We start from the raw sequence: 13060 nt of genomic DNA on the forward strand, positions 1-13060 counted from the left end.
ATTAAATTTAAGATTTTGACTGACGCAAAGGATAGAGGGGGCTTTGCCCTGCCGGACTTAAAACTTTATTACGAAGCAGCAGCTTTTTGCTGGCTGAAACCATGGCTACTTCTTGAGAATACAGACATTCTGGACTTGGAAGGTTATGATAATAGTTTTGGTTGGCATGCATATTTATGGTATGACAAGGTAAAGGTACATAGAAATTTTAAAAATCATATTATTAGGAAAGCATTGTATAATGTATGGAATCGATATAAAGATTTGTTTGAAAGTAAAACCCCCAGGTGGTTGTCACCAATGGAAGCTAAGGCGGTAAAAAGATTGAACATGGATACAGACTGGCCAAAATATTGTGAAATTATAGAATATGATGGTGAAAAGTTGAAACTACAGAGTTTTGAGAAATTGAAACCTAAAGTCCGAGATTGGTTACATTATTATCAGATTAATGAAACCTTTAAGCAGGACAGAAAACTAGGATTTCAGAAGGAGAGGTCAAAGTTAGAAACAGAATTGCTAGAACCCAATACTAAGAATTTGTCTAGAATGTATAATCTGCTGCTAAAATGGAACACACAAGATGAAACGGTTAAATCAGCCATGATTAAGTGGGCACAAGATATCGGCCATGATATTATGTTTGCTGACTGGGAGCAGTTATGGACCACAGGTATTAAATTTACGGCATGTAGTGCCCTGAAAGAGAACTTAATGAAAATGATCTATAGGTGGTACATGACCCCAGTCAAGCTAGCAAAGATATATCATTTGCCCAATAACAATTGCTGGAAGTGTAATGAATGTGAAGGAACCTTTTATCACCTTTGGTGGACCTGCCCAAAGATTAAGGCCTACTGGGAAATGATCTATAATGAAATTAAGAAAATCCTTAAGTGGACATTTGTAAAGAAACCGGAGGCTTTTCTCCTGGGCATGGTCGGCCAATTGGTACCAAAGAAAGATAAGACCTTTTTTATGTACGCAACAACAGCAGCAAGAATCCTTTTGGCGAAGTATTGGAAGACTAAAGAACTACCTACTCTGGAAGAATGGCAGACCAAGGTGACTGAATTTATGGGACTGGCAGAGATGACCGGCAGAATCCGTGACCAGAGGAAAGAGACAGTGGAGGAGGACTGGAAAAAATTTAAAATCTATCTTAAAAATTGTTGTAAAATTTCGGAATGTTAAGATGTCAGGGGATTGGACACAAAGAATTACAGCTATAAATTGAAATTTATAAAGCAGAAACTCTTTTTAAAGAGAACTAAATATAAAAATGGGATGAAGAATTGCTAAAAATTTTGAAATTTGGATGCAGTGAAGGGGAGGTTTGGGGAAGTCGCATTATGTTTGTTTGTTTTTTGTTTATGTTGTAAAATCAATAAAAATTATTATAAAAAAAAAAAAAACAGGATGCCTATGATGCAGGGAGTTGGCACCCAGGAACATAGGAAGACCTCATAGATCCCACAAGATCTAGTAAATGGTGAACATCTTAATGGAGTCCTGCAAACGAGACGTCCAGGAGTTTAGAGAGGAATAGGATGCAAAATGAGAAAGTGCAAAATTACCTAAAACAATTTTAAAAAATGCATTGGAATCCATATAGAACATTTCTTTTGGTTCAAAACTGAGATTGATCTAGCAAAAGAAAAAGAAAGACATTTCAGTTATATTGGACTCAACAACCTCTTTACGGGAAAGGATGGTCTAATACTGATAGACCCCACTCTGTACCTAATGTGCTCATAGTGTTGTTCTCCATTTGTTCATGTCTTATTCTTACTCAGACAAAAGCAAGAGGATGGGGAAGCTAGCGCTTGCAAAGCGTGGAGCGTCCAGAAGGAACGCAGGGTCCAGAAAGCGTAAAGCAAAAACAAATGAAACTGGTGGTCTGTATACAACACAGTCATATGGGCTGAGGTTTCTCATAAAGTAGAGGAATGCGCGGGAAAGGGAAGTTGATGGAGAGACGGGCAGGGAGTGGATTGTGCCAGGGAGGAGTGCTGAGAAAAGCCCACACAGCTCTTTGGGTGCCAGAGAGCCACTAAGCCCCATAGAAACCCCAAGGGTGAGCCCACTCTTTGTTGCTGGCTGCTGTGTTCCTTTAGTGTGTGCAGTCAGGAATGGCTGTACAATTAGGCAGAATGAGGCAGTTGCCTCAGGTAGCAGGTCTGGGGTGGGTAGAGATGTGCAGACCACACAAGCTGCACTCCACCTCCTCAGTTAGTCTGCTGCCTTATTAGCAACATTGAGATAAGAGCCAATGGCCAGGCCAGCCCAGCTTGTGTATGTGGAATTACATGTTTGGAGGGAGCATCTTGTCATTTGCCTGGGGGGCAGAAAGTAGTATCAAAGGCTCCTGTCTTCTGATCCAGACATTGGTCAGAAAAGTTTCCACAAGCAGCAAGGCATCTCGTCTCCACCTGCTTTTATCCTCCCAATTGCCCACCCCCTGAACAGTTGAGTGTCTCTGGCTGATGGATTCCACAGCATATGGAAACCCTTTTTCCTGGAGTGGCAATGGTATGTTGGCTACTGATGGCTAAAGCAGAAGTTTCTTTCTTCAAGCATCTGCTATTCAGGACTTGGTTACATTCTTCAAATCTCCAACGGGTGAAAGATTGATCGTACTTGAGATTTTCATCTTTACTGTCATGACACTGCTGGTTTTCATTCTGTGTAAGTACACAATTGGCATATGGTGATACTTCTGTCGTGGGCTTTGCTTCAATGCCAATAGCATTTCCAAAAAGAGATGGCAGGCTCCACCTTCCATTTACTCCTTTCATCTCTCTTTGATTTTAGGGGGGGGGGAGTTACAGCTGTCACCCAGTGAGAGCAATGGCTCTGTTTTGTTGAGAGCCAGTGTGGTGTAGTGGTTAAGAGCGGTGGACTCGTAATCGGGTGAACCGGGTTCGCTTCCCCGCTCCTCCACATGCAGCTGCTGGGTGACCTTGGGTCAGTCACACTTCTCCGAAGTCTCTCAGCCCCACTCACCTCACAGAGTGTTTGTTGTGGGGGAGGAAGGGAAAGGAGAATGTTAGCCGCTTTGAGACTCCTGAAGGGGAGTGAAAGGCGGGATATCAAATCCAAACTCTTCTTCTTCTTCTTCAAACTCTTCTTTGTTCTCCCTGAATAAGTGAGTCCCAGCACTTGGAACAGAAGCACAGCCTAACACAAGTCCCTGGGACACCCTGGACAATTCCCTTTCCCAGCTTGCAATTCTCTCCTCCTTTCCCAACTAAATCTCATTTGCTGTGGGAGAGCCCCCATTTCTGGTCCTCGGCACCCTGCCTTCTGCTAGGGCTCCAGTCCCTTCAAGGAAAGTGTTTGGGGAAAACAGGCTGCAAAGGATAAGGCCATGGCTAATGTGGCTGGATCCAAAGCCTACCTAAATATCGAGATATATGCAGGGCTTTTTTCAGCCGGAATTCACCAGGTCTCAGTTCCATCCCCTCTCAGGTGGGTGATGTTTCCATTCTAAGAGAACAAGGGAGGCATTAATGGCGAGTTTGAGTGCCTCTTTTCCCAGAAAAATAGCACTGGATAGATGAACACATGGCCTATTTGCCTAGTGAATTCGCTTTTAAAGTAAGCAAAGCTCAGGGAGAGGGAGTCAAGTGACCCAAGAATTTGCATATTTTAAGCATATGGCAGAGCACGAGGCAACCTGGCAAATGCAAGTCTGTAGGACAAAGAGGACAGGTGTATCTAGACTCCAAAAATCTAAAGCTCTCTAAGGAAGGCCAACTATCTGGTGAAGAAATAGCAGGCTAAACGGAACCAGGACTTCAGACGACCAGGGCAGCCACAATCAAGGCATGGGAACCCTCAATCTAAGGGCTGAGAGCAGAAAATATTAATAGAAGTCGTTTTCATGTTTTGGTTGATTTGATATTTTATTTGCCCTTCTCCCTAAGGACCCGGGGCACGTTATAAGTCGGCAATTTAAATTCTGTATTAATAGCAGTTTGAAACCAAGTATCCCCTTTCCCAGCTTATCAGATTAGTGTGCCGGAACACAATTTCTTCATTTCTTTTCTACCTCCCTCCTTCTTAGATCGGAAGGAACTGAAAAAGAGAGAGGAGCTTCAAGTGGCGATGGATATGATACGAACTGTTGTTGTTGGGACTGATCCAATCTACGAAGACAAGGATGGTAAGCATTTTATATGCACATCCACACTTTTGCTGTAACATGTTTAAATTAAACAGAGTTCAATTCCTGTAGTTAAATTTGGGGTTCATATTGCTTGAGCAATACATATATTCAATGAAACTCAGCACCCAACAGAGTTCATCACCTTTTCATTGCTCAGCAGAAAGAAAAGCAGACAGTTGTGATTCTCACATCTCCCACTAGAAATGCTGTCCTCTCCCATCACACTGTAACTCACGTCCCCCCCACTTCTCCCTGCATGCCATCACCAAAGCTGCTCTCCGGGGGGGACGGACTTTGGAACAGATTGGAGGGAAGGAGGCGGAAGATTGCACTGCACAAGGGAAAATCCTTGCACTGAAATTATATCCCACATCACGAAAAGAGTTACAGTGCCTCTATTTTCTTAGATCTCACAAAGCATAATTGAAAACTGCAAAGTATTCTTTGTACATTTGGCTTTCCTGTGGAATTCAAGGCAGAATTGCTTTGTGACCCTGTGATTCCCAGCAGAAAAGGAGGACATAGGAGGGGAACATCAGAGATACTTCATGAGCCACTTTTAATATGAGAACAGGATAGTGGACTGCATGGGTCTTTGGTCTTCAGAGGCTTTTCGTTGGTGATCTCAGCCACAGAGAATCAAGTCTGCCCTTATATTCATACGAAATCCATCCTGGAGCTCAGCTTCTTGTTTCAGGCTTGAGTGTTTTTAAGTGTTTGGAAATGGTTTCCTGATATTTGCAGATTGTTATTTCAGATACTCCTGCCTTAAACGGTTTCAAATCTTTTAGACTTAGAAATACTTGCTGCAGCTCAAAACATATGGAAATGCAGTATTTTGCCAACTTAAATGATCAACTGCAAAAAGAAATTGGTAAGCTACCCTACGATGCTGAAAAATTGTAGTGCAGTGGGAACCAGCCCTGATTCTGCACCAGCTGAAAGCCCCTCCTCTAGCTGAAAACTCTTAGAGCCAGAGCAGACTGCTGCCCTCCTATGCACCCACCACCCTAGGGAAACATTAGATATATTCATTTTTTATATATATATAGATATTTATTAAGGTTTTTTGATACAAATGCACAAATAATAAACAACATTACTTATATCAAAACGTGGTTTCATCTCTTCTTTGGACTCCCTCACGTCTCCCGCTCCCACTTACATCGTTAAAAAGTTTTTCCAAGCAAATTATCAACTTGTTTACAATCTTATATCCACTCATTTAAATACAATCTAGCAATTCTCCCTAAAGTTTATATTTTGTTTAATCTCACTTATCATCAAATTCAATTCTAATTTAGTGGTGGCCAATTATTTATAATCTAGCATCCTTCTTAGCATTCAGCCAAATTACAATGTTTTTGTAAATACGTCTTAAATTTCTTCCAGTCTTCCTCGGTCCTCTCTTCTCCCAGGTCTCGGATTCTGCCAGTCATCTCGGCCAGTTGCATATAGTCCATCAGCTGCATCTGCCACTCTTCCAGTGTGGGTAGATCTTGCGTTTTCCAGTTCTTAGCGATGAGTATCCTTGCTGCCGTTGTTGCATACATAAAAAATGTTCGGTCCTTCTTTAACACCTTCTGGCCGACAATACCCAGAAGGAAGGCCTCTGGTTTCTTAGTGAAGGTATACTTAAATACCTTTTTCAACTCATTATATATCATTTCCCAGAAGGCCTTCACTTTAGGGCAAGTCCACCAGAGATGAAAGAATGTTCCTTCATTTTCTTTACATTTCCAACATTTATTATCAGACGAGTGGTATATTTTGGCAAGTTTAACTGGGGTCATGTACCACCTATATATCATTTTCATTACATTTTCCTTCAGAGCATTACATGCAGTGAAGTTCAGCCCATTGGTCCACAACCTTTCCCAGTCCTCAAACATAATGTTATGCCCAATGTCCTGTGCCCACTTTATCATAGCCGATTTAACCATCTCGTCTTGTGTATTCCATTTTAACAGCAAGTTATACATTCTAGATAGTACCTTAGTCTTTGGTTCTAACAATTCTGTTTCCAACTTCGATTTCTCCACCTGGAACCCTAACTTTCTGTCATTTTTAAAAACTTCTTTAATCTGAGCGTAATGTAACCAGTCTCGCACTTTATCCTTCATTTTCTCCAAACTCTGCAATTTCCAATTGTCTCCATCTTTTTCTAATATTTCCCAATATTTTGGCCATTTGGCCTCCATATTGGGTCTTTTTTGGGCCTTAGCTTCCAGAGGCGAAAGCCACCTCGGAGTCTTGTTTTCCAATAAGTCTTTGTATTTTGTCCAGACATTAAATACTGCTTTCCTGACAATATGGTTCTTAAAGGCCTTATTGATCTTAACCTTGTCATACCATAAGTATGCATGCCAACCAAAAGCATTGTTAAAACCTTCCAAATCCAGTACATCAGTGTCTTCGAGAAGTAGCCAGTCTTTTAGCCAGCAGAAAGCTGCGGCTTCATAATACAACTTTAAGTCTGGCAGGGCAAAGCCCCCTCTTTCTTTCGCACATTAGATATATTCAGATCAGCTCTCCTGAACTGTCAAAATGCTTTGAAAAGAAGACACAGAAAGCTGCTCTCACTTCTACCATCTCTTTCGGGCCAGACTGTAGCAGGCCCCGCGCTACCTGGAAAAGCTCTGCTGGATGGCAGAATGGAGGAAGCAAAGCAAGTCTTCTTTGTAGCCTTCACTGCCACTTGGAGGGCTCGATGATGAGCCCTCACCAGGAGTCGATTGCATTCAACCAGATTATTCCTCCACTCGCGTAAAAGCCATCTCCCAGCATCTTTCTTTGCCCTAACCTCTGCAGTATACCAGGGGGCCAAACAGGCTGCATGAAGCAGGAATGGGCACTCAGGGCCAATCATGTCAATGGCCCAAGCCAAGGCAGAGGGCCCTCTGGGGAGTTGCACCTGCCCTGCGGCACTCCCTCCCACCAGATGTCAAGGGGAAAAACAACTCTCTGACTTTCAGAAGAGATTTGAAGGCAGCCTTGTTCAGGGAAGTTTTTAATGGTTGGTGTCCAATTCTGTTTTAATTTGTTGGAAGTTGCCCAGAGTGGCTGGGGGAAACCCAGTCGGATGGGCAGCATATAAATAAAGTATTATTATTATTATTATTATTATTATTATTAGGTTGTTCCAGAGCTTGGCCAAAGTTCGGCAGGAGCACCAAAATCCCCCAGAGCCATTTGGGAAGCCCACTGGATCCATCCTGTCAGCTCAAGCAGGGAGACTGCAGGGCAGCAAACTGGGTGCTAAACCAGCAGACTCCCTCATCTGTCCCAGTTTCCCAGTGCCAGGAACACACACTCTAGATTCCCACCCCCACCCCCAGCAGAGAGCCTGGAGAGAGAAAGAGAATTTTGATAAGCCACAGCTACTCCCCCCCCCACAACCTTCAAGTCTGCCCTGCCCTGAGTATCCAGGTGGAAACAAATAGGTGAGGCCCCAGGGGTTCAGATAAGGCCTGTGGGGGGACCTACATCTTTGGTCTATTCCCTCGAATAAAAGCTTCTTGACTGCGTTCCTTTTCCAGCTCTCCCCACCCAGGTATTTACTGCAGCACCAGCATGGGTTGGAGCATTAATGTTGTTCTTGTTTTAATCTTTCTGAGCTTCCTAGATGAATATATGTTATCATGTGGCCACAGGAATGGACTTAACAAAAATAACAGAAATCTGCACAGACAAACCCTAACCCTCTGGCATGAGTTACAGATAGGTAGCCGTGTTGGTCTGCCATAGTCAGAACAAAAAATTCCTTCCAGTAGCACCTTAAAGACCAACTAAGTTAGTTCTAGGTATGAGCTTTCAGATCTGAAGAAGTGTGCATGCACACGAAAGCTCATACCTAGAACTAACTTAGTTGGTCTTTAAGGTGCTACTGGAAGGAATTTTTTGTTTTGCCTCTGGCATGAGAGTATCATGGAGATTACTCTAGAGGAGCTTGCAGGGTATATCCCTCTCCCAGCACCTTAGCCCTGGTAGAGGAGCTACTGGGCTGCTACAGGGCACAGACATGGGTGAGACTCCATCATCATGCCATCAAGTATCCCACAAGCAGACTGATTCCAGTGTCTTTGGAGCCAACCAACAAACATGGCGGTGGAAATTGGAGTATTTGCCACACAGGTCACTGTCCTGCTAGGTGGTTCCAAGACCAACTGTTCTATGGCACAGTCATTTACAGCATTTGGAAATTTTAACTCTGTGTCATGACTGGAAGACATGTGTAGCTAGTCTCGGTGAGGGCAGGTGAAGTTACCCTTCCCTACAATATTTCCTCTTTGGGATGCTTCCTTGATTCCATCATCATCATAATTGTGATCAGGGGGACAATACCACATCCACTGTACGGAATTATTCTTGCTGATGGGAATACTATGTATAGTTTACTGCTTCCTCAATATATGTGGATTGGACCTTCAAATGTGACACCTGCTGCTTTTAAAATGTGCTTGTTTTATGCATGTTTAATTTCTGTCAAGGGCTATAGTCTCCTAGAGAAAAGGACATTGTCTTAAAAGATTTTATTTGTTCTTTCTGCACCCCTTCCCTAGTATTTTATAAACAAGCAAGTAGAAAGGCATCAAAAGTTTTTTTGGATTGGAGTCTTTAAAGACAAGGGAAAGAAATGGTCGTGCCTGTCAGGAATGGAGGCTGCAGTCCAGTAGGTTTCTGAAGAAACATTTGTTAATGGCATGCATTCCAAAAAGTTGCAGGTTCTGTTTTCATAATTGATATGTTCACTCTCCAAATATATTTTGCCATGCACTTTTCTCTGCTACCAAAGATCTGCAGATGTACTCCTCCACATCATGGTCCAGGTGAGCGGCTGCTTCTTCTCATAAGGTTGGAGAGGCAGGAAGGCTGCTCTTCCTGCTTCTCTAACCTAGTGAATGTGGTGATTCAGAAGAGGGTGAGGGCATCCTTTTCAATGGGTTGTGCTGCTTAGCTCAGCTACAAAAGGACTTGCAGGAACCTCAACTGAGTGACACTCTCTTTAGGAAAATATTTCTACAGTTATCTGCTAAACAATCTGAATAACTAGCAATCTCAGAACTAAAATAATAGGAGCAGATGAGGTAAGTGTGTGAGAGAGCGTAGTTCACGTCACTCTCTTGGATAGAATCATAGACACATAGAAACTGAGCGTTGGATGAGACCCCAAGGGTCATCTAGTCCAACCCCTGCAAAGCAGGAATCACTGACAGATCCCCAATAGTTTTGGGTTGTTTAAGACAGTTCATGGTTCCCTTTAAGTACCTTACAGTTATTTTCAACCCGTGTTGATGGATTGACAAGGTCAGAGTAAGATCTCACTCATCCACAGCTTGGTAGTAGAACAGGGAGCTGGTCTGGTATTTAGTACCAAGACTGGATGAATAGAGGGTCGCTTTCTCCTGGAACAAAACCCAATGGCATTCATCTCCATTGATGCAGCCAATACTAATCACTTAACCTTTTTGGCAAAGGCATTGAGTAAAGTTTGTCGCCGGAAATCACCTCCCCTCCATTAACACGTGTATTGCACAAGCACCACACTCACACCTACACGCATCTCCCCTCCCTGACCCTAGAGATTGTTGATAAGCAGTAGTCCCTTGCACAGCGGAAGGATGAGGAGTACGTGCTACATACTGTATATTGCTTTATTTACACTTCAAAGCTGGTATGTTACAGAAAAAACATCTTGCCTCTGCCGGAGCAGAGAAAAGCATCCTCTCTCCTCTAAAGCACACACTGAACTGCAAAGAACAGTGAAAAACAGGAAACCAGTGTACGTCACATCCAGTCTCCCTTTCCCATGGGAAAAACCAACAGTAACTCTGACTGTGGAATGTAAACATTGTCTTGTGACAAGCACTTCGCTGCACAGTGAAGAGAGCAGAAACCAACATCCTCCCCCTTTCTGTGAACATCACTGGGCAGCGTGTTCGTACAATATCAGTACAAACCCAACTTCTGCACATAGGTACAGTGTTGATCCCTTGATATAATCTTGGACAATACATCAGCAGGAATTTCATTACCTGGCATATAGGACACCGTTACGAGTCCCTTCTGAATACGTTTCCTAGCATGTTGCAACTTCAATTGCAAGTGCTTCGTGCTTTGCTTACAACCTTCAGAATTCAGCAAAGCCAAACATGCTTTGTTGTCCTGGTAAACCTGGATTGGACATTTGACAGGAATTTTCATGTCCTTGCACAATTGTAACAACCATTCACAATCTTTAAGTGAATAAGACAGTGCATTCAGTTCAGCTTCACAAGTACTTAAGCTAACTGTTGTTTGCTTCTTGCATGACCAATCAAATAGACCCTGATTGTACATATAGCAAACTCCAGACGTACTTTTCCTGTCTGTAGTGTCACTTCCAAAACTTGCATCTGCAAATATTTCAAGACCACCAGACTTCTGATTGTTAAATCTCAGTCTGTAATGCATAGTGCCTTTCAAATACCGCGCTATGCGTTTCAGAGCTTTCCAATCCTTAACAGTAGGATTGTTGACTTGTCTGCTTAGCAAATTACAGCTAACAGCAATGTCTGGTCTTGAACATCTGGCAATGAAGTTTAGCTTGCCTAGCACACTTCTGTACAGTGTAGTGTCAGAAAATGCTTCTTCAGTGTCATCTACCTGATAACCTGTTATCATCGGTGTGTCTACAGGGTTAGCATCCATCAGGTTCAGTTTGCTTAACACATCAGCAATTTTCCGTGACTGGTGTACTAGAATGTTACCATCTTGATCTCTCTCTATTTCAAGAGATAGGTAGTTGTTTACCTCACCAAGATCTTTCATGTCAAAGTGCTCTTTCAGTTGAGCTAGGGCATTATTGTACATTGTGACATCTTTCCAAAAGAATAAAAGATCATCAACATAAAACAAACAATACAGTTTCTTTTGCCCCTCCTCTTTGACAAAAACACATGGATCAGCTTTCCCTTGTTTAAAACCTAGAGAAAACAATACTTCAGTGAGTTTTGTGTGCCAACACCTTGCACTTTGTTTGAGACCATAAAGGGACTTCTTCAGAGCACAAACAAATCCCTGTTTTACTTGTACGCCATCAGGTGGAAGCATATAAAGAGATTCATCTAGAGATCTGTACAGAAAAGCTGTATTCACATCATGGTGACTAATGTGTAGATTCTCCTCTGCAGCTAGCTTGAGCATAAGCCTAATGCTCTCATACCTCACTGTGGGTGAGTAGGTCTCGTGATAGTCTTCACCTGGTACCTGTGCAAAACCTCTGGCTACCAATCTGGCTTTGTGTCTGACTATCTTGCCATTTTGATCAGTCTTCGCTTTGAAGACCCATTTGCTTCCAAGCAATTTCATTCCTGGAACTACTGGAACTAGGTCCCATGTTTTGTTCCTTTCCAAGGAATCAAGCTCAGCCTTCATGGCATTTAACCATGGCTCAGCTTCCTTTGAATCCAAATCCTGGATTTCTTGGAAACTTGAAGGTTCAAATACCTTCTTGGAGCTTTTAACAGCTGTTACTGCTATCTTAGCAAATTCATCAGCAAATCTCTTTGGAGGTCTGCCTTTTGTGGCTCTTTGTGACCTGCGAATTAGCCTTAGGTCTTCAACACTCTCCTCTTCCTTCTTGGGAGAAAAGTGACCTATTGTGAACAATGGTTCCTCCAATTCTTGATCAGAGCTTTCAGAGGGTCGCATAGAGGCTTTCGCACTCTTGAAATCCTCTGAATCACCCGATTCAGTTTCAGACTCAGAATCAGAACCTTCATCAGTGGGTGTGGGTTGTTGTGGCTGCTTTTGACTATCCTCAGTCTCATCACTGTCATCAGGATAACATTGGAAAATTCCCACATTCTCCCCCCACTTGGCATTGTACTCAACACTTCTTGTGAGCTTAATTGCCTTTGAGTCAGTCATCATTATTCTGTAAGACCCTTTCTGATAACCTAGAAAGATACCATGCAATCCACGCTTGTCTAACTTGGAGTTTTGTGGTGAGTGAACCCACATGTCAGAACCAAAAATTTTCATGTGTTTGATGTATGGCTTCTTGCCAAACATCTTCTCATACGGGGTACAACCAATCGCTGAAGATAACCTGCGATTATAACTGTAAGTGAAACATGAGAGAGCTTCGGCCCAATAACTCTCTGGAAGATTAGCATCATGCAGCAAGGTTTTTAACCCTTGAAGCAATGTCTGATTTGCTCGTTCCGCAAGTCCATTCTGCCATGGCGAGCGAGGACTAGACAAATCGTGTTGAATTCCTTTCTCAGTCAGAAAAACTTCAAACTGCTGAGAAGTGAATTCTCCCCCGCGATCACTGAAAAGAGTCTTTACCTTCTTACCATGCACATTTTCCAACCAAGCACAGAATTCCTTGAACCTAGGAAAAGCCTCTGATTTCTGCTTGAGATTGTACACATAAATATACCTGGAAAATGCATCAATGAGAACCATGAAGTACCTGTTTCCTCCCAAAGAGGGCGCTAGTGGCCCAACCAAATCAGCATGAACAATTTGGTATGGTTCTATAGCTTGCCTACTAGACACCTTACCTTTTGCAGCCATTTTCACCTTGTTTGCTGCGCATGCCTTGCACTTCATGTGGTACCTGCAGGGTTTAATAGTCATACCTTCAACCAAGGCAGGCATCTTAGATACTGCCTCAAAATGCAAATGACCAAATTTTCGATGAAAATCGTGAATACATTCTGCATGCAAACTTTTGTTAGAACCTGCAATGCAACAAGTGTCATCCTGCACAACATCATCATAATACAAAACATACAAACGATCAACATATTCAGCATACAATACATAATCATTTTTCTTTGTGATGATGCACCTTTTGTTCTTAAAGGAAACGTCAATATTCCGCTCATTCAGCTGTCC

General features: G+C 42.6%; 2 protein-coding genes across 8 annotated transcripts in view; one reads left to right on the forward strand and one right to left on the reverse strand.

Moving 5' to 3' along the window:
- Positions 1–7331, forward strand: part of LOC309341271 (uncharacterized protein) — a 54112-nt gene extending 46781 nt beyond the window's left edge. For all 5 annotated transcript variants that reach the window (XR_014156169.1, XR_014156170.1, XR_014156172.1 and 2 more), the window contains exon 7: positions 7308–7331. The gene's annotated coding sequence lies outside the window, so the exon portion shown is untranslated. The remainder of the gene's footprint in view (positions 1–7307) is intronic.
- Positions 1–13060, reverse strand: part of LOC309340951 (uncharacterized protein) — a 147255-nt gene that overhangs the window by 99075 nt on the left and 35120 nt on the right. The gene's annotated exons all lie outside the window — the stretch shown is intronic.

This window comes from Podarcis erhardii, assembly GCF_964252035.2.
Source record: "Podarcis erhardii genome assembly, chromosome: 4".
Taxonomy (NCBI): Eukaryota; Metazoa; Chordata; class Lepidosauria; order Squamata; family Lacertidae; genus Podarcis; species Podarcis erhardii.